The sequence below is a fragment of the Camellia sinensis genome, chromosome 4, assembly GCF_055761805.1.
Source record: "Camellia sinensis isolate YWXY chromosome 4, ASM5576180v1, whole genome shotgun sequence".
Taxonomy (NCBI): domain Eukaryota; kingdom Viridiplantae; phylum Streptophyta; class Magnoliopsida; order Ericales; family Theaceae; genus Camellia; species Camellia sinensis.
This window is the reverse complement of record NC_138964.1, coordinates 191,999,645-192,024,421: the sequence shown is the minus strand read 5'-3', so window position 1 is coordinate 192,024,421 and position 24,777 is coordinate 191,999,645. Positions and strand designations below refer to the sequence as shown.

Here is a 24,777-nt window from a genome sequence, read left to right as displayed (position 1 = left end):
GTGAATATTGCCATGACAGCATGCTTAACATGTGGCTAGATGCTTATGTGTTAAACTGTTTCGAATGCCTGTGGGTGAAGGTTGGATTGTTTGAGTTGGAAAAACTCGTTGAAATCCGTGTTTTAGCCTACTTGCGAGTAGCAAATTCCAAAGCATTTTCAAACCGAACGGATATGCAATGTTCATTTCCAAATTAGGCAATCTAGTCTATACTTGTTTGCTGTGTGCATAACATAGTAATTCTAGGCTAATAAATGGAATAAGAACACGTAAAGTTTTCAAAAACGGATATCACGGTTAGTAGAGGCCGGTCTTCGGACCGGGCGAAAGGGGGTGCTCATAGCTGACCTTCCCCGATCGTACCCAAGCTCCCGAGCCGAGACAACTCCGGTGATGACGGACACGTGGCCTTCGGCACCGAGTCAGGGTTTCCTAAATTCTCCCATTTAAAAATATTTAGGTGGCGACTCTGTATCTGGCAAAGCAGTCCATGTTTGGCACTACTTTTTCAAAAATCTGTTTCTCAAAACGATTTGCCAGATTTGGACTCTTTGGTTCAGATTAAGAACCGTGACACAAATCGAGTCCGAACTGTAGCATCGAGGCCCACGCGGGCGCTGCTACAACAAGGCACATAAATCTATAAAATCTGTGGATTGCATTATGTTAGAAAGTTTTTTAACACAGCAAATGGATAGCAATCCATTAACAGGGGCAGTATTACGTTGCTTCATGTAACTAATCAATTTTTACAGAAGCATCAGTTGGAAAGGCCTTATGTTTGCACATCGTAAAGACCACAAAGTTGTACTATCGTGCTAGATTACTCGAAAAATAATCTAAAGCCCCTCTCATAAAACTCATCTTATCAATAGCCCCGTTATTGGCTAATTCAACTAACACAATGCCATCTGAATGAGGAACGACCTCAGGGAACTTACCTGTACTGAACTAGTCATTACTATTTCGCCAAGCCTCCTGTAGTTGTAGTGCATACCAGAGGTTACCCAACACATCATCCATCGATGGGCACTCAATCCCCTCAACACACACATAATTTTCTGCATTCTTGACATATTCTTTCAAACATTCTGGTGCTATTTTGTCAGTTAGATATGGATCAATGATTTGATCTATGGTACCCATTTCGATATTAGTTTTGAACCAACGAACTAAATTCACTCGATCCTCGTCCCTTGAATAGATCATTTGTAACACCTTGATAATTCACACTATAAAATACAACAATAACAAGATCATGAAGTCCCCAAAAGAGCCATCTTCTTCATTGAACTAAGGATTGAGTGATTACAATACAATTAATGCATTGCCACAATGTTCGAATTCCTATCTCAGTTCAATGAACTAGATAACTTAACAAAACATAAGCCCCAAGGGCGTACAACATCACAAATTACATATATAGGTTTAGTTACAACATCCCAGAATAAATACAAAACACCCAAAAAGTTCTTGTCTTCAATTAAGTTCTCGAAAGGAAATGGAACTAATGCTTGAATCAATTCTTCAATGAGGCTGACCTTTATCAAGACCTGAAAAATAAATTAGGGTTGAGCTATATGCCCAGTAGGAATACATTTACCCAGGTATCTGATCCTTTGAACAATATTATGGCATCTATATGATAAGACAATATGGTAAAATAGAAAATCATTAACAACTCATCATGAAACACTTAAAATATAATGTGATACGTGCAACTCATGCCATCATGTACAACAATTAAGCATCCACATTCATAGGAATCAAACCACACTTTTCCTTACATGTGTCCAACTGTGAACAACCTTTTCTTTTAAAATCAACCCCCACATTCGCCGACTACTATACGGCGGGAAGTGGGCACCCTATAAAAATCATCCATTTTTCCACTTTCGCCGACTACTATATAGTGGGACTGCGTGGACACCCAAAAACCTTTCCCACATTCGTCCAGCGGTAAGCTTAGACAGGGCATTTGGGCACCTTTTTGAACTCCCTGCGCGGGTACAAACACAACACCACCTTTTGTCATCACCGACTCACACATGGACTCATACATGCTCAATAATTAAATCACATTTCAATCTCACAACTAAACATCAAGCATCATCATAAATAATCATCACATAACACTCAAAGAACAATAACATTCATGTCATCATTACTTTAACTACATTAATACCCACGTTTTATCTCCCCATTATCCATCAAATTCCATGAGTCAAGAGGAAATTTCATTATCTTGAGTATTTTCTAACAAATTGGGAACTTAGGGTTTCCCTAAATTTGGGGTTTTCTACTCCTTATCACAAATCTAGTTTTTAATCATATCTACACTCATATTAGAGAGAGAAATTTAGGGATTTCAAGCAAAATAGTAAGTAAAAGAGTAATTAGGTGAAATGTGGGTTTTATTCAACAAAATCTTCAATTAGTTCAACTAAATCTTTAATTAGTTCCCAATCACACACAATACCATGAAATTTCTTCAATAACGAAGAGATACAAGAGTAAAAGTATCCTTACCTCAACTATCAAGTCGAAATTCGAGCTCCTTCATGAAGCTATTGCAAATCCCCAATCTAATTGGAAGATAATGCTATTCTTCAAGTGTTCTTCGCCCCTAGCCAACGAATTTCGGTGGATTTCAATGGTATGGAAGGTATTTGATGATAGAGATCTAGGGTTTCAAAGCGAGGGGGAGAGGAGATGGAGAATAGAAAAAGAAAAGTCTCAGAATGATCTAGAATCGCTGCGTTTGAAAAGCTGATAACACGTTCCCCGCTCGAGCGTGACTTCCCATGCTCGAGCGTCCAAACACAGTCAAGAAGTCCTGCTCGAGCGAAAACTTCCCCGCTCGAGCGGAGAAAAAAAAGTCTTAGAAGTTTTGCAACGCTACAGTGGAATTATTGGAAGCTAACATTTCACGCTCGAGCGGGACTTTCCACGCTCGAGCGGACATGCCTACAATGAAACAAAATGCTGGGAGCAACAATTCTACGCTCTAGCGGCGGTTTCCCTACTCGAGTGGACTTGAAACCAAAATGTCACAATCTCCCCCCCTTAGGAAATTTCACCCCTGAAATTAATTTCTGCCACCCACCAGGGGGCGAAATTTCCTAAAGCAGAGAGATTGTTAAGGGGTAGAAAACTAATTCTACCCGGAAAACTAATTCTACCCGGAAAACTAAGGGTAGAAAACTATAATACCTCCACATAAACCAAGGGTAGAAAACTAGAAAACTAGAAAACTAGAATTATAGAAAACTAAGGGGTAGAAAACTAGAATTGTTAAGGATTGGTATTGCATTCTAGTTTTCTACCATCTTTATTGAACCACTCATCAATCCTTAACAATTCTACCCGGAAACATCACACATACATACTTCCACATAAACCAAGGTGCTAACAACAGAGAACAATAGGAAATTTAGCTTACTTTCAACACCATAAATATTTGAAGCAATACCAATACATTTACAACATCCAATGTAGAAATGATATCACCTCAAACCCAAGGTCAAAACAAAGAAAACATTAAGAATTTGTGGCTCAAGATCAACTTCATTAGTTACTTGAGAAAAACAAGAAACGTAATACATTACAAGATTGAGAATAATTCGGGATACTTCTCGCGAACTTCGGCTTCTCGTTCCCACGTTGCTTCCTCCACACTGAGGCGATGCCATAATACCTTGACTAGGGGAATCGTCTTACCTCTCAACACTTGCTCTCGCATATCCAAGATTTGGATTGGCTTCTCCTCATAAGACACATCATCATCTACTTCGATTTCTATCCAATCTAACACATAAGAAGGGTCAGGTTCATATTTGTGGAGCATTCACACATGAAATACATTATGGACTCCTGAAAGCTGAGGAGGTAATGCAAGACGGTACGCCACTTCCCCAACCTACTCGATGATATGAAAGGGACCAATAAACCTTGGCGATAATTTCCCACCTCGGCTAAACCTCATCAAGCCTTTTCTAGGGGAGACCTTCAGAAACACATGATCACCTATCTCAAAGGATAAGGGTCATTTTCTCCTGTCTGCATAACTCTTTTGCCTGGTTTGAGCGGTGATTAACCTCTTTCGAATGAGGGCTATTTTCTTAGTGGTTTCATGAACTAGGTCCGGGCCTAACAAAGGTGGATCTCCCACTTCAGTCCAACATACCGGTGATCTACACAGACGCCCGTACAATGCCTCGAAGGGTGCCATTCTAATAGTTGCTTGGAAGCTGTTATTATACGCAAATTCAACCAAGGGTAAATGCTTCTCCCATGACCCTTTAAAATCTAATACGCAAGCCCTCAACATATCTTCTAGAATCTGGATAACACATTCGGATTGGCCGTTGGTCTGCGGGTGGTATGCTGTACTAAAGTTCAGTTGAGTTCCCAAAGCACTTTGAAGACTCTGCCATAACCTAGCTGTAAAATGATGGTCCCTATCAGACACTATACTACTTGGTACCCCGTGGAGGCGAACAATTTCACGAACATAAAGTTCAGCAAAAAATTCTACGGAGTTCCCCATACTCATGGCGAGGAAATGTGCTGACTTAGTAAGTCTGTCAACAATCACCCACACTACATCATTACTACTCTGCATCCTAGGGAGGCTAGAAACAAAATCCATGTTGACGTATTCCCACTTCCATTCGGCAACTGGAAGGGGTTGCAATTGTCATGACCCGAACCCGTCCCTATGGGTTTAGGACATAACTGGCTAGTAATCAAGGGATTACCTACGGCCTCAAACCAAACCAGACATAACTCATCAGAGTAGAGGGGCCAAACGGAAGCAAATTTTAGAACTTTGTCTATAGAGTTGTGCTTACATGGCACATCATAACAATCCATATATATACATGTTAATAACTCACATCAGAAAATGTACTAACACAAAGCTCTGTACATACAGGATCATTCAAGTCTAAGTCAGCCAATCAAAAACTACCTACAAATGTATCTAATGTCCTCGCCAACATGACAAAATAAAACAAGATGGCAAAAGGGTGAAGATGAGTCTCGTGCGTGAGACGTAAGGGCTGACTCTTCAAACTTCGGTTGTTCTACACAAACATCACTGAGGTTGGGTTTGGACCTCTCTTGGCTCACCTACAAATACATGAATGAGCATGAGTGAAAGCCTAGTGAATATTATCAAATAAGGAAGTTACACAAACGGTATTTATAACAACGTGCTTCAAACGGCCTTGGGCCCAATTCATATTATATCTAGCATACATATATATAAATACAGGTCAAGTGACTGCGGTTCCAAACACATCATACGGCCTCGGGCCTAATTCGTGTCATACGGCCTCTGGCCCATTCGTTCATTCATGTCAAACTGGCATTCGGCCCATTCATTTTTTCATCTCAAACTGGCATTTGGCCTAATTATTCTTTCATGTCAAACTGGCCTTCGGCCCAATCATACTTTCATTTAGATCATACTGGCCTCTGGCCCATTCATTCTATCATTCAGATCATACTGGCCTCTGGCCCATTCATTCTATCATTCAGATCATACTGGCCTTTGGCCCACTCGTTCGTTCATGTCAAACTGGCCTTCGGCCCATTCAAACTAGCATTCAGATCATACTGGCCTCTGGCCCACTTATTCGGCATAGCAAACATTGTCCACCAATCGAGTCAACGAACTTATAAAACTTACATAGGAGTAAGCAACTGGACAATAACATATTTCAGATATCTTTGTTAAGATATTAATCACAGTGATCGGCTGGTTGATTTTCCCTGGAGCTTGACCCTACACATCACTTAACACATATGGGTCACAACCGATTCAATCCGTTCTTTAATTCACATAATCCTCTTTTGGCTTCATTCTTATATTCTTATCTCATTTACAATGTTCAATGCATGACTAAGAGTGCTTGCAAGTGAAAGAGAATGGAAAGCGAAACACAGAATGCACTTTCAAAATTTTCAGAAACAGGGTCCCCACTCAAGCGTGGACTTCCCCGCTCGAGCGGACCCTTGAGGCCTGCAAAAGTATTGGTTATGTCATATTTACGCTCGATCGCGAATTCTGGCACTTGAGCGGAAGGCCTCACTACATGGCTCCCCGCTCAAGTGTGAACTTCCTCGCTCGAGTGGACGTCCATGTCTGCAAAAATGCTAGGAGCCCGTTTTTCCCGCTCGAGCGGTGGTTCCCCCGCTCGAGCGTACATCAAAATTTCTGGGTTTTTTAGAATGGTTCTTGAGCTCAAATTCAACATTCCAACCAACATTTCTTGCATATAATGGCTCAAACTTCATATAAACATGTACTAACATGGTACAAACACCAAATTACAACACAATGAAGCTCAATTCCTTGAATTACTTAAATGCATGCCTCAAATTGACCCAAACTCATCACCCACACATTAAATTCAAACATTCAAACTCACACCTCCATGATTTGCATATGAATGTGGGAGATACTCATTATTCTCAACTTAATTGGTGAAGAGATGATCAAATACATGGACTTAAACCAAAAATTCAACATGGATCATACACATTGTGCTCAAATATGGAAATTCAAAGCAATTTCTTACATGCATGTATTGGCTTCCAATTCAACAAAACCAACTTAACTCATGTTCCTTATCATCATTCAACTTGGAATCTACAATTTACAAACTAAAATACATGAGTCAAGAGTTGATTACTCACCTAGGAGCCTTAATCTTCCCAATTTATGATCAAATCTTGAGTTAGTCTTCAATTTATTCAAGCTTCTTGAGCAAACCTTCAATTTCCCACACACTCTCTCTCAAATTCGGTTCTCTCCCATTCTAGAGAGCCAAAATCAGCCAAAATGTAACAAAGGAGTGGAATTGAGTGTGTAGTGCCTATTTAATATAAGTCCCACAATCACACTTATAAATATTAAATAATTGGGCACTATATCATTAATTTAATCTATTTAATTCGATCCGAATCAATTTTCAATTAAATTTCACCGTAGGCTCTAAAAATTACGCTAATCACAATGGCGTAATCAATTTCGGTTTTTGTGGCCGATAAGGCCTTCAATTTAAATTCCAAAGCAGATAATCAAATAGATGTTCTTACGGTGAACAGATAGACATTCAAAACCACATATTTTCACATAAATGGCACACAAAATCATATCGAACACATAATCATATTTATAATAAGGACTAATTAGCATAATACGGAACAGGGTTATCATAGTCTTCCCCCCTTTAGGAAGTTTGGTCCTCCAAACTTATTTTACCTTCATCGAAAAACAAATGTGGATAGCGTAGTCGCATTTCCTCCTCTTTTTCCCACGTGGCATTCATCCCATAATGTTCTTTCCATTCCACTTTCATCATTGGGATGGACTTGCTTCTTAGTTGTTTCATTTGCCAGTCAACGATTCGTTCCGGCCATTCGGCGTACTCCATATTTTCATCAAGAGCTACCCGGTGATAATCAATCACATGAAACGGGTCTCGAAGATAACCCCTAACATCGACACATGAAACACATTATGGATTTGCTCAAATCCCGGCAGCAAAGCAACTCTATAAGCAACTGGACCAAGCCTTTCCAGAATTTGGAACGGCCCAATGTAACGTGGCGACAACTTGCCCTTCTTCCCAAACCTGACTTGGCCCTTCATCGGAGACACACGGATGAACACATGGTCACCAGCCTCATACTCAAGAGGCTTTCTCCGAACATCTACATAATTCTTTTGTTGGTCCTAAGCTGTTTTGAGCCTCTGTTGAATGGTTTTGATCTTCTCAGAAGTGTCTTGCACAATTTCAAGCCCAAGTAAAGCTCTATCCCCGACTTCTGTCCAACAAATTGGTGATCTACACCTTCTACCATATAAAACCTCGTATGGTTCCACATCGATGCTGGAGTGAAAGCTGTTATTGTATGTAAACTCTGCAAGTGACAAATAGTCTTCCCAACTCCCCCGAAAATCTAAAGCACACATCCGAAGCATATCTTCCAAAGTTTGTATTGTTCGTTCTGACTGCCCATCCATCTGTGGATGGAATGCAGTACTAAATCTCAGTTCTGTCCCCATAGCTTCCTGCAAACTCTTCCACAATCTTGAAACAAATTTCGGATCTCTATCCGACACAATAGATACCGAAACTTCATGTAAACGGACAATCTCATCAACATATATTGTAGCCAATCTGTAAGCATTAAATGTGGTTCTAACAGGTAGGAAATGTGCAGACTTAGTCAGTCTATCAACTACAACCCAAATAGAATCCATACCTCAAGAAGTCCAAGGTAGGCCAACAACAAAATCCATAGTCACATGTTCGCACTTCCATTCAAGAATAGAGAGGGGTTGAAGTAGACCGCCCGATTTCTGATGTTCAACTTTAACTTGCTGACATTGAAGACATTTGGACACATATTCTGCAATCTCTTTCTTCATTTTAGGCCACCAATAGCTTTGTTTCAAATCTCGATACATTTTATTGTTACCCAGATGCATAGCAAACACCGATTTATGGGCTTCATCTAAAACCCTTTTCTTTAGTTCCAGAATATCTGAGACACACATTCGGTTCCGGAACCTTAACACTTCATTTTCAATGCTAAACTCTGCTTTCGGACTTGTCTCAAATTCATCAGTCACTTTCTTGAGGAATTCATCCTCTTTCTGTTTCTGTTTAATTTCATCAATAATTGCCAGTTCAGCTGAAATAGCGGCTATCAATCCGCCCTGTTCACACAATACCACTTCAATTTCAAACTTTTCAAAATCTTGCAAGATTTCCTTCTGTTCAGTAAGCAAACAAGCCATACTTCCAGTTGATTTTCTGCTCAAGGCATCAGCAACTGCATTAGCTTTCCCGAGGTGATACTGAATCTCCAGATCATAGTCTTTTATCAGCTCGAGCCATCTCCTTTGTCGCATGTTCAACTCCTTCTGTGTAAAGAAGTATTTCAGACTTTTGTGATCCGTGTAGACTTCACACTTTGCCTCATACAAAAAATGCCGCCAGATTTTTAAAGCAAAAACAACTGCGGCCAATTCTAAATCATGTGTCGGGTAGTTCTTCTCGTGTGATCTCAACTGTCGGGAGGCGTAAGCAATAACCTTTTCGTTCTGCATCAATACACAACCCAAACCCTTATAAGACGCATCACTAAAAATTACAAAATTTTTCGTACCTGTGGGCAATGTCAATACTGGTACAGTGGTCAGTCTCATTTCCAGTTCATGAAAGGCCGATTCTCTTTCGCTGTTCCATTCAAATGGTTGCCCTTTGCGTGTCAGTTGGGTAAGAGGTATAGCTATTTTTGAGAAATCCTTCACAAATCTCCTGTAATACCCGGCTAAGCCCATGAAACTGCAGACTTTAGTCGATGTATGCCAATTCACAATTGCCTCTATTTTCTGTGGGTCCACTGAAATTCCCTCATTGTTGATCACATGTCCTAAAAAAACAACTTCATCCAACCAAAACTTACATTTCTTTAGTTTAGCAGATAATTTCTTTTCCCTAAGTATTTGCAAGACAGTTCTCAAATGATGTTCATGTTCAAGTCTGTTCTTGGAGTATATCAAAATGTCATCAATAAAAATCACAACAAATTCGTCAAGGTAGGTTTTAAAAATTCGGTTCATTAAGTCCATAAATGCTGCCGGGGCATTAGTCACTCCAAATGGCATGACAAGAAATTCAAAATGACCATACCTCGTTCCGAATGGGGTTTTCTCAACATCTTCTGCCTTTACTTTCAACTGATGGTACCCGGACCTCAAATCAATTTTGGAAAATACTTGTGATCCTTGCAACTGGTCAAATATGTCATCAATACGGGGTAGGGGATATTTATTCTTTATCATTACCTTGTTCAGTTCTCTATAATCAACACACAGGCGTAAGGTTCCATCTTTCTTCTTCATAAACAATACCGGTGCACCCCAAGGTGAAGTGCTAGGTTAGATAAACCCTTTGTTAAGTAGGTCTTGCAACTGTTCTTTCAATTCTTTCATTTCAGTAATAGCCATTCTGTAGGGAGCTTTGGAAATAGGTTGGGTGCCTGTCATAGTCTCAATTGTAAACTCTATCTCCCTGTCCACCAATTCCCCTGGTAGTTCATTTGGAAACACATCTGGAAATTCTCTAACAATAGAGATACTATTCAATTCAAGATTTACAGATTGTTCAGACAACACATAACACAAATAACTCTAGCACCCTTTCCTGATCAGTTTACATGCTTTCATTGCAGATATCAAATAAGGTGGAGGCACTATCCCGTTACCCACAAACACAATTTCCTCAAGTTCTGGTGGTCTAAACACAACCCGTTTTGTCACACAATCAATGGTGGCATAATAGTTAGTTAACCAGTCCATGCCCAGAATTATATCAAAATGCCTAAAGTTCAGGGGTAACAAGTCCACATATAAAATGACATTCCCAACACGCATGTCACAAAAACGATATACAGATTCACACAATACAGATTCCCCGGATGGAGCAGATATACATAGCAGATATGGCAATAATTCTAGAGGTCTACTTAATCTAGATGCAAATGTACATGTCACAAAAGAGTGTGTACCGGAGTCAATTAACACAAAAGCATCCTAATTACATATAGAAATAGTACTTGAGACAACTGCGTTGGCATTCCATGTATTGCTTGGAACAAGCGCAAAAACTCTCCCTTGCCTCATGGTATCCCCGGTGGTAGCAGATCTCATAGTGTTTCCCAGCTTCAGGATTGATGTAGTTGAGCTAGCTGCTAGCTTCCCACTATTCTGATTACAATCTCGGGCCATGTGCCCCTGTTTACCACATTTGAAACAGGCTCCTGACACACGATAACAAACCCGACGGTGCTTTTTGCTACAAATATTGCACATGAGAGATGTGTCTTGGGAAGAATTTGAAGTATTTGAGAAGCCCGTGTTTTGCTTTTTTAAAAATTTCTTCTTTGAGAAGAAGCCTTGCCTTTTATTGCCTTTCCAGTCAGTTGTGGACTTAGTCTGTCTAGCTATGTTAGCTTATGATATTATGGCCCTGTCTAGCATCCTAATGTAGGTTTCTAGCTTCAAAACATTTACCTTTTCTAAAATGTCACTTCGAAGCCCACCTTCAAAATGTCTTGCTTTCTTGTAATCAGTGTCAATCACATGTGGTGCAAACCTGGCCAATTCAGTGAATTTGGCCTCATACTCAGCTACAGTCATACTGTCTTGCCTAAGTTCCATGAACTCTGACACTTTCTTGTCCCGGACACACTGCGGGAAGTACTTGTCATAGAAAATTTCCAAGAATTTTGCCCAGTTAGCATCTTTATGATTTTCACGCATTAGCATCCACCATCTTCTTGCTTCGTCTTCTAGCATAAAGGTAGCTAGAAGCACCTTCTGTGTCTTCGAACAAGGGAACACTTCAAACAACTTTTCAATGCCGAGAACCCATGCTTCAGCTTTCAACGGATCTAGTCCCCCATGGAACTGTGGTGGTTTCATTTACTTGAACTCTTTGGTGAGAGCTATGATTCGATCATCATTCTAATTATCTGGCACGGGTGGTGCCGAAGGTGGAGGTGGAGGTGGAGGTGGAGGATGTGGCTGCTGCCACTGTTGTTGCCTCAATGTCTCCGCCATTTCCTGAATCAGTCTTTCCATTCTATCCATTCTGGCAGTAGAAGACTCCTCTATCTCATCACCTCTTGTTCTCACCATCTGATTAAACTTGTATTATACTATATACCAAGGATTCACAGGTATGCATATACTTAAGAGCATACATATTCAATTAATTTTCAATGCAAACAAATCACAAACTGATAACACATAATCGTTCACATTAAACATTTAAGCGTATTCTTGATGCTCTCAGATTCATACTTATCATATGAATGCATCCTAGATCTTTTCTAGACGCTTGTTGCTCATTTGGACAAGTGTGTGAGTCATTAACTTGTGCTCTGATACCACTCTGTCATGACCCGAACCCGCCCTTATGGGTTTAGGACATAATCGGCCAGTAATCAAGGGATTACCTATGGCCTCAAACCAAACCAGACATAACTCATCATAGTAGAGGGGCCAAACGGAAGCAAATTTTAGAACTTTGTCCATAGAGCTGTGTTTACATGGCACATCATAACAATCCATACATATACATGTTAATAACTCACATCAGAAAATGTACTAACACAAAGCTCTGTACATACAGGATCATTCAAGTCTAAGTCAGCCAATCAAAAACTACCTACAAACGTATCCAATGTCCTCGCCAACATGACAAAATAAAACAAGATGGTAAAAGGGTGAAGATGAGTCTCGTGCGTGAGACGTAAGGGCTGACTCTTCAAACTTCGGTTGTTCTACACAAACTTCATTGAGGTTGGGCTTGGACCTCTCTTGGCTCACCTACAAATACATGAATGAGCGTGAGCGAAAGCCTAGTGAATAATATCAAATAAGGAAGTTACACAAACGGTATTTATAGCAACGTGCTTCAAACGGCCTTGGGCCCAATTCATATTCTATCTAGCATATATATATATATATATATAAATACAGGTCAAGTGACTGCGGTTCCAAACACATCATACGGCCTCGGGCCCAATTCGTGTCATACGGCCTCTGGCCCATTCGTTCATTCATGTCAAACTGGCATTCGGCCCATTCATTCGTTCATCTCAAACTGGCCTTTGGCCCAATTATTCTTTCATGTCAAACTGGCCTTTGGCCCAATCATACTTTCATTCAGATCATACTGGCCTCTGGCCCATTCATTCTATCATTCAGATCATACTGGCCTCTGGCCTAATCATTCTATCATTCAGATCATACTGGCCTTTGGCCCATTCATTCGTTCATGTCAAACTGGCCTTCGGCCCATTCAAACTAGCATTCAGATCATACTGGCCTTTGGCCCACTTATTCGACATAGCAAACATTGTCCACCAATCGAGTCAACGAACTTATAAAACTTACATAGGAGTAAGCAACTAGACAATAACATATTTCAGATATCTTTGTTAAGATATTAATCACAGTGATCGGCTGGTTGATTTCCCTGGAGCTTGACCCTACACATCACATAACACATATGGGTCACAGCCGATTCAATCCGTTCTTTAATTCACATATTCCTCTTTAGGCTTCATTCTTATCTTCTTATCTCATTTACAATGTTCAACGCATGCCTAAGAGTGCTTGCAAGTGAAAGAGAATGGAAAGCGAAACACATAACGCACTTTCAAAATTTTCAGAAACAGGGTCCCCACTCAAGCGTGGACTTCCCCGCTCGAGCGGACCCTTGAGGCCTGCAAAAGTATTGGTTATGTCATATTTACGCTTGATCGCGAATTCTGGCGCTCGAGCGGAAGGCCTCACTACATGGCTCCCCGCTCGAGCGTGAACTTCCCCGCTCGAGCGGACGTCCATGTCTGCAAAAATGGTGGGAGCCTATTTTTCCCGCTCAAGCGGCGGTTCCCCCGCTCGAGCGTACATCAAAATTTCTGGGTTTTCCAGAATGGTTCTTGAGCTCAAATTCAACATTCCAACCAACATTTCTTGCATATAATGGCTCAAACTTCATATAAACATGTACTAACATGGTATAAACACCAAATTACGACACAATGAAGCTCAATTCCTTGAATTACTTACATGCATGCCTCAAATTGACCCAAACTTATCACCCACACATTAAATTCAAACTCACACCTCCATGATTTGAATATGCATGTGGGAGATACTCATTATTCTCAACTTAATTGGTGAAGAGATGATCAAATACATGGACTTAAACAAAAAATTCAACATGGATCATACATATTGTGCTTAAATATGGAAATTCAAAGAAATTTCTTACATGCATGTACATATTGGCTTCCAATTCAACAAAACCAACTTAACTCATGTTCCTTATCATCATTCAACTTGGAATCTACAATTTACAAACTAAAATTCATGAGTCAAGAGTTGATTACTCACCTAGGAGCCTTAATCTTCCCAATTTATTCAAGCTTCTTGAGCAAACCTTCAATTTCCCACACTTTCTCTCTCAAATTCGGTTCTCTCCCATTCTAGAGAGCCAAAATCAGCCAAAATCAGCCAAAATGTAACAAATGAGAGGAATTGAGTGCGTAGTGCCTATTTAATATAAGTCCCACTAATCACACTTATAAATATTAAATAATTGCGCACTATATCATTAATTTAATCTATTTAATTCGATCCGAATTAATTTTCAATTAAATTTCACCGTAGGCTCTAAAAATTACGCTAATCACAATGGCGTAATCAATTTCGGGTTTTGTGGCCGATAAGGCCTTCAATTTAAATTTCAAAGTAGATAATCAAACAGATATTCCTACGGTGAACAGATAGACATTCAAAACCATATATTTTCACATAAATGGCAGACAAAATCATATCAAACACATAATCATATTTATAATAAAGACCAATTAGCATAATACGAAACAGGATTATCACAACAATAGTCCAGCTGGTCTTTGGTGTTCCGCCTTAACTTGTTGACATGTTAAACACATGGACACAAAAGTGGCTACGCCATTCTTCATACCCTCCACCAAAATTGGCGGCTTAGATCATGATACATTTTGGTGCCCCCCGGGTGCACAGCGAGACGGGAATGATAAAAGTCTTTCAAAACTTTACTTCTCATGGATTCAAGTACAAGCAACCGGTCGAGGTAACGAATACTAGAGTCTGTATGAACATTTAAACCCCTCTCTTCCTTTCCAAGTTGAATTCTCTCTTTAATGGTTTCCACTTCTGAATCTCCCAGTTGAGCTTCAATTACTTTTGCAACAAGAGTCGGTTATGCAACGGTGGCAAAGAGGGTTGCTTGTTTCGAAGATTCACCGAGCGGTAGAGAATATTCATTTACATCCCCCATCATCTTCCATTCGTTCATTGCTAAGTTCGCTATTGCACTCATCGACTTTCTACTCAGAGCATCCGCTACTACATTGGCCTTACCAGGGTGATAGTGTATCTCAAAATCATAGTCCTCCAGGAACTACATCTATATCCGATGACGCAGGTTTAAGTCCTTCTAGAAAAATAAGTATTTGAGGCTTTTGTGGTCAGAAAATACTTCAAATTTCTCACCATAGAGGTAGTGTCTCCACAACTTCAAAATGAAAACAACGGCGGCGAGTTCTAAGTCATGAGTCGGGTAGTTTCTTTCGTGAGTCTTCAGTTGGCTCGAGCCATATGCTACCACCCTTCCCCCTTGCATTAAAACACATCCCAATCCCTCTCAACCAGATCCCTCCACAACTGCCTTGACACTCCATTCTTAGGACCCTAGTTCTTCCACTTCCTCCACCCAATATCAATACCTTTAGCCACTGCATGTGTAGTACTCAAAAACAGATTGCTTATTATTTCCTTTTTTTCGAGATATACGGATATTGCCCTGTGATGCCAATATATGCTTGAGGCTCACCATAACTTCACTCATTGTAGGTCTTTCTTTTGGATAATTATGTAACATTTGTTAGCAACTTCTGCAAACACTTTTAGACAATTTGGTGATATTTGTCCTTTTAAAAAGAAATCAATGATATGGTCAGGGGTTCTCTTTTTGATGCAATTTTGAACCCATAGGGCTAGACTCATTTGGTCCTCCTTAACACTTGTATCTACCGGTGGCCTTGCACATAACACTTCAAATAGAACCACACCAAACGCATACACATCTAATTTCTTGGTTAGTCTACGAGTCAAGAAATACGTTGGATCAAAATAACCAAATATGCCTTTAACATATGTACTAACGTGGGTTCGTGTATGGCTTGTGTTTACCATTTTACACAATCCAAAATCTGAAATCTTAGCTACCCAATTCTCGTCCAACAGTATGTTTGTGGTCTTCACATCCCTGTGTATGACACATTTCTCCGTATCCTTATGAAGGTAGTCTAATCCATGGGCAGCACCAATACAAATCTTGAGCCTCACCTCCCAAGTAAGATGATAGAAATATCATTCCCATTTCCTTTCCTACTATTTTTGTAGAGATAATCGACAAGTGTCCCATTGGCCATGTATTCGTAAACAAGTATCATCTCCTCGCAATCATCAGAGTAGCCAATCATAGTCACAAGATGTGTGTGCCGGAGCTTGGAAAGTGTCTTGATCTCAGTCCAAAACTCTGTTGCCCCTTGTTTAGACTCTGCATTCGATCACTTAATGGCAACAGTGGTAGCTCTACAGTCGATGAACCCTTTATACACCTTACCGAATCCGACTTTCCCAGTGACCAAAGCATCATCGAAGTTGTTGGTCGCCAATTGAATATCAACAAGTGAAAACCAATAACACAATTCCTCGGATTGATACACACCAATTGTAATTTTATTCCCATCGTGAAAAGATGACATATTTCTCAGCTTTGGAGCCCTATAGAGCTGTCGATGTGGTTTTTAGCACACAAGATTTGGAATGGCAACCAATCGTTATAATGAGACGATGAAGGAGGATAAGAGTGGAGTGGAGGGATAAGAGAAGACACGAAGATCACAAAAATAAAGAAATGGAAGACTGAAATTGGCTCCCCTTCTCAGGTCAACAATGGTGGGCTGTGCTCCAAGTCCATAGTCAATATACCTGTAATTTTTAATATAGTTAGTAGGAGCAGGTAGAATCAACATGGGGCAAGTTAGATGAGCTCCCCTTAGTTAGATGGTAGATCCTGTTTTTATTTATTTATTTAGGAATTCTATAGGATAAGATCATAGAATTTTCTTCTTAATAAACTTACTAAAAATACTTTGTTGTGTTTTTTATGTGGAAATCAAAGGCCAAAAGTCCATTCCCTTTTGCTGAAACTAATGAATATTTCACTCTTAAAAAGAAGAGTAACTAAGTGCAGGAAAGAATTGCTATAGCCTATGAAATACAACTTAATTGCTTCATTTTTATGCTTCTTTTGAATGTCATAGGATATTTTGAATTTTAATACTTCTCGGTTACAAGGAAAAACAATTTGAATTAGTTCAGTTTAGGGACAGTGGTTATTTATAAAGAACAAAGTTGATTTACTTGAATCTAACCTGATTGGAATTTGGAGGTGCAACACAGGTAAATGAGATATTAGGGGGTCTGATTGCAGCGAATCATACTATAATAATCCTGTCCGGAGGTCCTAGAAATTTTACAAATTTTTCTTATTAATAGATATGACCTGGAAGAGTGAAATTTTGATATTTGAAACTAGATCTACTAGAATAATGTGATGAAGACAACCTAATTGTCACGTGTGAGTTAAAAAGAAAAATTGGTAAACTTTACTAGATTGGGTAGGCATACTATTGTTTAAATCATTCATAAACTCTGAATGAACCTGTGCTAATAAAAATCCTAGACCATGATATCCATTTACACTCAGACTTTGACAGTCATGACTCATGAGAGAAATATCCTCTCAATCAAAAACCAGAAGTAAATGATTTGTTACAGCTGTTGTAAGGATCAAGTTTCATTTCCTGTATGAAAACTTTCTCAGAATATGTTGGAACATTGTAGTATTATATTTATATATATATATATATATATATATATTTAAATATATAATATAGTTATATGAATTATTAAAGAGATGTGACTTTTGGGTTTAAACCAAAAGGAAACCATAGAGTGTAAACAAAAAGGCATGACTCTTGGATTTAAAGGGTGTCACTTTTGAATCTAAAAGACATGACCTTTGGTCTAAGGGACACAAACCCATGCCTATATAAAGGCTGAATGGGTTGGCAATTGGAGAAGAAGAAATCCATACGAAATCTATAGAAAATCCATGGAATTTCTCTTAAGAATTCATATTATTATTGTTTTTCTATACTTGGTGGATTAGAAAAATTCAAAGGTGACACAACCAGACATTAGTCTTTAGACTAAGCTTCATTGTATCCTAAAGGCAGGTTCTCGGGTAACTCGTTGCACACCATATTCGACATAATTGATAGGGGCGAATATTGTCTTAAGGAAAGCAATTCTGATCATTTTCTATTTTATCTCTTTCCATCTCATATACCAAATTTACACCAACAATCTTAAGACAATATTTTTGAAAAGATCAAATTGATAAAATGGTTTACTTCAATTTATTATTGGCAAAGGTATGTCTTAGTGCTCTGCTTTGTGATTTTTATATGAAAATCATACTTATAATTTGAACAACACAAAAGTTCATAGTTGGTATAAAAACTATGTTTGCTTATATTTGTCATTCAAAACAAATGCTGATTTGTTCAATGTTAGAATCTATGGTATTGGGTTTGATAGTTAACATGTGTGATTATATTTAATTTTTATCATTGTTTCTTATGTATATGTTTTATTCACATGGTTATGCTTCTTTAACATGGTGCATGTTATCATCTTCATTGAGTCTTTGTACTTTGCATTGTAATCAGTAAATTTCCTGATTACTTTACTTATGTAAAGTTATGTTTTCCTTCAAAGTACTGTTTTCGGAATTGAACTGTTGTTTACTGGAAACACAGAACATGTTGTTGCATTACCTGATGATGGGTTTGGTCTAATTTACATCAATAGTTTTTGTTTTCATTAATTTTAAAGTGCTGAAAATTAACTTAAACACCAAAGGAAATTTTACTCCATATAGTTTTCACTTGTTTCATTTGTTGTTTTATGTCTTTTGATAAGCCCAATAGTTTTAACCCAACATCTATATTTACTTAGTTGAGTTGGGCTATTATATTTTATAATAATATGGTTTACTGATAAGGCCCAAGTTTTTGTTCTTTAAGTAATAAATGCCCAAATAGTATTCTCAATCTAATAAATCCATTTAATGGATTAAGGATGAAACTAAAAAACTGAATTTCAAATCCTATTTTTGGATTTAAGGAATAGCCCACAATTATTAGTATATATTTTTTGGAAGTTTTAAGAATGTATTTTTAAAAACAAATTATGATTTTAGTCATAAAAATCATGTATGATTTTTGGTTTGTGAATTCTTGAAACTTGAGAAAATATAGAGTATATATTGTATACTTGGTGAATTTTCTAAATGTAATTAAATTAGAATTTCTAATTTATGTAACTTGTATTTGAATGGAAATTTCATATTGGTTGCTCAATTTATGACTCAAAACAAATACAAGTACAAATTAAGAAACTTAAGTGTGGGAGTCGAATAATGGCAGAATCAGAAGGTGCGTACCTTAGAAGACTGATATTAATCGGCTGTATCCTACGGGAATGGGAAGCCAAATATAATATATGTGCCGAATAAGTGTAGATCTTTAGAGCCGGATAAGAGAAAGGACAATGATTAAAAAGTAGGCCCTGGCCCTGAGGATCAAAAGGAACAGGTATAAATACAAGAACAATGGATTGAGAAAGGTATGTAAGAATCACTTCACTTAACTTAGAAAAGAAGCTATCCCGAGCATCTGAACTGACTTGTCCGTCGGAGTGCTAATTCCGGCACCCCTAACCGGAGTGTTTGTATCTTTTCAGGTGACTAGCTGAGGATCACTAGCGTCTCCCAGGATTTGAAGAGTATTTCCAAACCACTTCTCCACATTAAGATATAAAAAAGTATTAGTTGTAAATATCCTAAGTATTTGATTGTTTAACTCCCACAATTTATTTCTCTAAATTATCAAAAATGGTTAGTTTATATGTTAAAGTGGCTATCTAGTTTTTTTTTTTTTTTTTTTTTTGAAATGATACAAAGGTGCTTATCTGAACACTTAGCATTAAAACTATGGCTTAGAGTAAATAAAGATTACTCTTGGTAGGGGTTTATCTCTTAGAATTAAGGAGATAATTTTTCCAATTTGTTAATCTCTTACAACAAAAGAGATGGACTAACATTGTATTTTTGTCACGGTTTTTCTTGAATTTTTCAAGATGCAAACTCATCATCAATATGAGTTGATAGTTATGACAGTAATTGTTAGTCCAGACATGTTGATCATGTCATAAATTGTGCTAATACAAAGTTATGTAAGAATTTTGTCCACATGATTGTTAATTGCCTAAGAAATACTTGCAAGGGATTTGATGTGAGATCATCAAAGGGGATGGGTCTTAAGCACAAGTAACATATCACTCCAGGTGAAAACTCGACTCAACGTTTTAAGAAACATCAAGTCCTTGAGTTCAATGAGCCCAAGTACACCATATGTCGTGATTTCAAGCAATTTTTAATTTTATGACTATCCCAAGGTAAAGTGCTTAAATAAGACCTATAATGCAAAAGAGGAGGTTGAGCTACTTAGCTCTTAAAAAGTTTACAATGGTGAGTTAGGGTACTGTAGTTATAGGGGTACTATTAGTAAACTTACCTATATGAGTGTAGGAGGTGGTGTCACTTTTTATGAGTCCAAGGGCTTGACTTTGGAGCGCTCATGAAACAAGATATAGACACAAGGCCAATTCATGTGTCGGCTTTTGGAATTACCTAAGGAGAAGAAAATTTGTGAGTGAGGCATGTCCAGTTAATTGTAAAAGATCTCTAGTTCAAAGATAGTCTACTATACCATGTTGATTAGCTTTGATGTGTTTTCACTAAGTGAATGATTCAAATCAAAATATATCTTCATTTATGCACAAATTTTCCTAATCTATCAAAGTTGTTATTTTCATATATTTTGAAAATGGTAGGGGATTGGTGGAACATTTTCATAATATATTTATATATATTTAAATATATAATATAGTTATATGAATTATTGAAGAAATGTGACTTTTAGATTTAAACCAAAGGGTATAACCATTGAGTTTAAACAAAAAGACATGACTCTTGGATTTAGAGTGTCACTTTCGAATATAAAGGACACAACCTTTGGTCTAAGGGATACAAATGCCTATATAAAGGCGAAATGGGTTGACGATTGGATAAGAAGTAATCCATATGAAATCCATAGAACATTATTCATGGAATTTCTCTCTAACATTCATATTGTTATTTTCCTCTATAATTGGTGGATTAGAAAAATTCAAAAGTATTTGGGATTTGATTTCATTCATGTATGACGCAATCTAACATCAGTCTTTAGACTAGGCTTCATTATATCCTGGAGGCAGATTCGAGTATAACTCGGTGCACACCATATTCGACAGAATTGGTGAGGGCGAAATATCGTCTTAAAGAAAGCGATGTTATAACTCATCTTGAAACAATACTAATTATTGTTTATTTATCTCTTTCCATCTCATTTACAAATTTGCACTAACAAAAATTCCTCCATAATAGATTGGAGGAAAACCTTGTCTTTATATAATTATTTTGAGATTTTAATATATATTATATACTAAGATCATCTTCAAGAGTGATGCCAAATCTTAGGTGACTGGCAATGTAATCAGATTTGAAAGTGTTGAATGTTTCAACAAAAGTGTCAAAATCTTATTTGGCATCCTTACTTTACCTTCAAATTTTGCATATGACAGTTCTCAAAAAAAAAAAAAAAAAAAAAAAAAAATTATGCATATGACTTATGAACCTTTAAATTATTATTTTTCATTTGTTTGTTAAATGGGCCTCACTTTTGAGAAAGTTTTGTTGGAGTGATGAAAAATCATTAAAGTAAAAAAATAATACAAATAATAAATTGACATTTTGGTGGGAGTGTTTATTTTAGATATATCAAATTTAAAGATGTTAAAATGATACTTATATTTTAAAATAAATTTGACATTCTCAAAAGCTGAAAGTAAGATTAAAAATAATCTAAGCAATTGTCATGAAGATAAGGGGGTGTAACGCCCTCAAAATAATACATATAAACCTAACATTCATGATATTCATAGAGAAGAGAATAAAGCATATTTCCATTCATAAGAGTATTCTTACAAAAGTAATACATGTTGACAACAAAAGTAAATGCCCTATAGGCTTACAACTTTCCAAGTCAACACTTGGTTACAACAAAAGAAGAGTTCTAACTCTCTACACAAATAAGCCCTTGGCTTTAATTTACACGTATCACCAAAATAATAAAACAACCAAAAGAGTCTTCAACTCCAAAAACTATCCAAGCTAAGGCCTTGGTGGCGGCATAACACCTGAACCTGAAAATGATGTCCCATATAGGGTGAGCCAACGCCCAGTAGAGATATGCTAAACATAATATGGGCAATAACTAAAACATTGGCATTTGATAAATGTTTAACTCATATAAACAAATATACATCTGTTTCCATTTCATTATCCAAACCAATTCATAGATATGGTTCTCTATTCATCCAGATAGTTCAAATGAGACGACAACTCATATCAACAATACTTTGATTAAAATCAATTAACATGAGACTACAACTCGCATAATTAACACTTCAACACTTCAAGTTCAAATGAGACTACAACTCATATTATTAACACTTCAATACTTCAATTTATCTATGTTATACAAACGCAATTAGGATTTCGGGACTTTTACCCTGGACACTCCGGCCAACTTAGTTATCACTGGAGTCCATCCCCTATCTCCTCCCAAATCCAGTTTAGGAGTACATCCCCTATCTCCTCCCAAACAATATACATATACAATGTATTTAAACACTTATCATATACAATGATCAAGCCAAGCACATATTCAATGTGTTATTCCATCCGTCATATTCAATGACATACTCAATTGATTAGTTTTAATTCAACTAATCATCATGTAGTGTCTACAACAATCAAGACTATCCTCCACTGATAGCTCAAAACAATTATTTCTAAATAGATAATAAATTATCAAACAGATAAATTATTCACAATTTCAAAGGTGAGTCATTAATCAATCCAACTCCACCGTTAAACCCCATAATTACCCAATTTCATTATTTCCAACACAATTTCATATTTCCATAATTTTTCCAAGTTAATTACACAAATTAATTCATCACAATATATAGCGATCCCGGGTTTACCCTTGTTGTACAGTGATCCGGACATGTGTCCGTGGATGTTGGTAGTTGATTATTATCTTGTTTACATCCTTTTTACTTCATATTTGAGTTATAGGATGTGTTGGGCAGGTTTGTTACAGGTTGGTTGAGTTTAGAAACCAAAACTAGTTGCCCAGATTTTGGCCTGTCCGCTCGAGCGGGGGTTTTGGCGCTCGAGCGGGAATTGCACCCATCCAGTATTTCCTGTGCAGTGTTGGACGCTCGAGCGTGGGGTTGGCCGCTCGAGCGGGGTTGTGTGAGTGCCGCTCGAGCGGGGAGTTGGAAGCTCGAGCGAAGACCTGGTTCTGTAAAAGTTCTGGGAGTGTGTATCCGCTGCTCGAGCGGGATTGTTGACGCTCGAGCGGGAGTCTGTGAGTGACGCTCGAGCGGGGTGTTTGACGCTCGAGCGGGGCGACTGGGTTTAAGTTCCGTGTTTTGACTTTTCAAATCACTTTTTCACTTTCTCTTCTCTCTCCTACTTTTCCAAAAAACACCATTGTTGAGCCTCTCACTCTAGAACTCTACCTTCTCTCTAGGTTTTGATCTAGTAGGAGTGATTTGCTCATCTTTGGCCTTTACAAAAAAGTTGTTGATCGTCGAGGGCTACATTTTAATCTGAAAATTTCGGGATTTGGAGCACGTTGGGTTTTGTCATCTTCTCCTTTGGGGCTCCGAATTTGAGGTAGGGATATCCTACTCCTCTCTATGGATTTTGTCTTTAAATTTTAGTATTTTGAGACGTTGGGGTTGGTTTGGTAATTTTGTGAAAGTTTGGGGCTTTTGTGTTATTTTACAAAAGTTGGGGTTTTATTTATAATAAACCTAGATGCATGTTTGGTATAGAGAAATGGAATAAATGTTGAGTCATTGATGAAAAAGGGACCTAAGGGTTGTAATGTTAATTATGGAAAATGACCTAATTACATTGGTTGATTAATTGGGATAATTAATTGTGAGAAATGAGGAAATGAAATGGAATTGTCGAGATTGGGAATGTATGGAGTTAAAGGGTGTAGTTGAATTGTTTATCACACACCGAAATGAAATGTTGATTGAATATCCATTTGTGCATTTATTTTCTGTTTAGAAATAATTGCTTTGGGCTATCGGTGGAGGATAGTCGTGATTGTTGTAGACAATGCATGATGATTAGGTAAACGGAAACTAATCAATGGAATGTGTCATGGAATGTGACGGTTGATAGAATACATTAACTATATGTATTGAGTGATTGTATATAGAACCAATGTATTTGTATACGTTATGTGTAGAGGAGGAGATGGGGGATGTACTCCGCGGTTTAGGGGAAGATGAGGGATGTACCTCTAAACCGGATAGTATTGGAAGAAGATAGGGGATGGACTCCGTAGATACAGCTCATATGCTTGTCTAGAGAAGTGAAGATAGAGCTCATATGCTTATCTTTGTGAAGTGTGGATATAGCTTATATGCTTATCTGTGAATGTGGATATTGTTGTTATACATATCTGTTGAGAATGTGGGTATAGCTTATATGCTTATCTGTGAATGTGGGATATAGTTTTTATACATATCTGTTGAGATGATGATAGAGCTAATATGCTTATCTGTTGAAAAAGGGAAAATGAAAAGTAATTTGGACTCATAAGTCGTATGACATAAAATGTGATTTATGTGGATGTATCAGTGTTGGCCATCTATCAATTGCTAATCTTTTAGTCATTGTTCATGGTTGGTTTAGTGTATTTCTACTGGGCTGTGGCTCACCCTATATGGGAATATCATTTTCAGGTACAGGTAGCATGCCACCTCCAAGGACATAGCTTGGGAGGCTAGAGGCAGACATA

General features: G+C 37.8%; 1 pseudogene; it reads right to left on the bottom strand.

The window, feature by feature from the left end:
- Positions 1 to 951: 951 nt before the first annotated feature.
- Positions 952 to 16,416, bottom strand: LOC114274636 (receptor-like protein kinase FERONIA pseudogene; annotated as a pseudogene).
- Between the last annotated feature and the right edge of the window lie 8,361 nt (positions 16,417 to 24,777).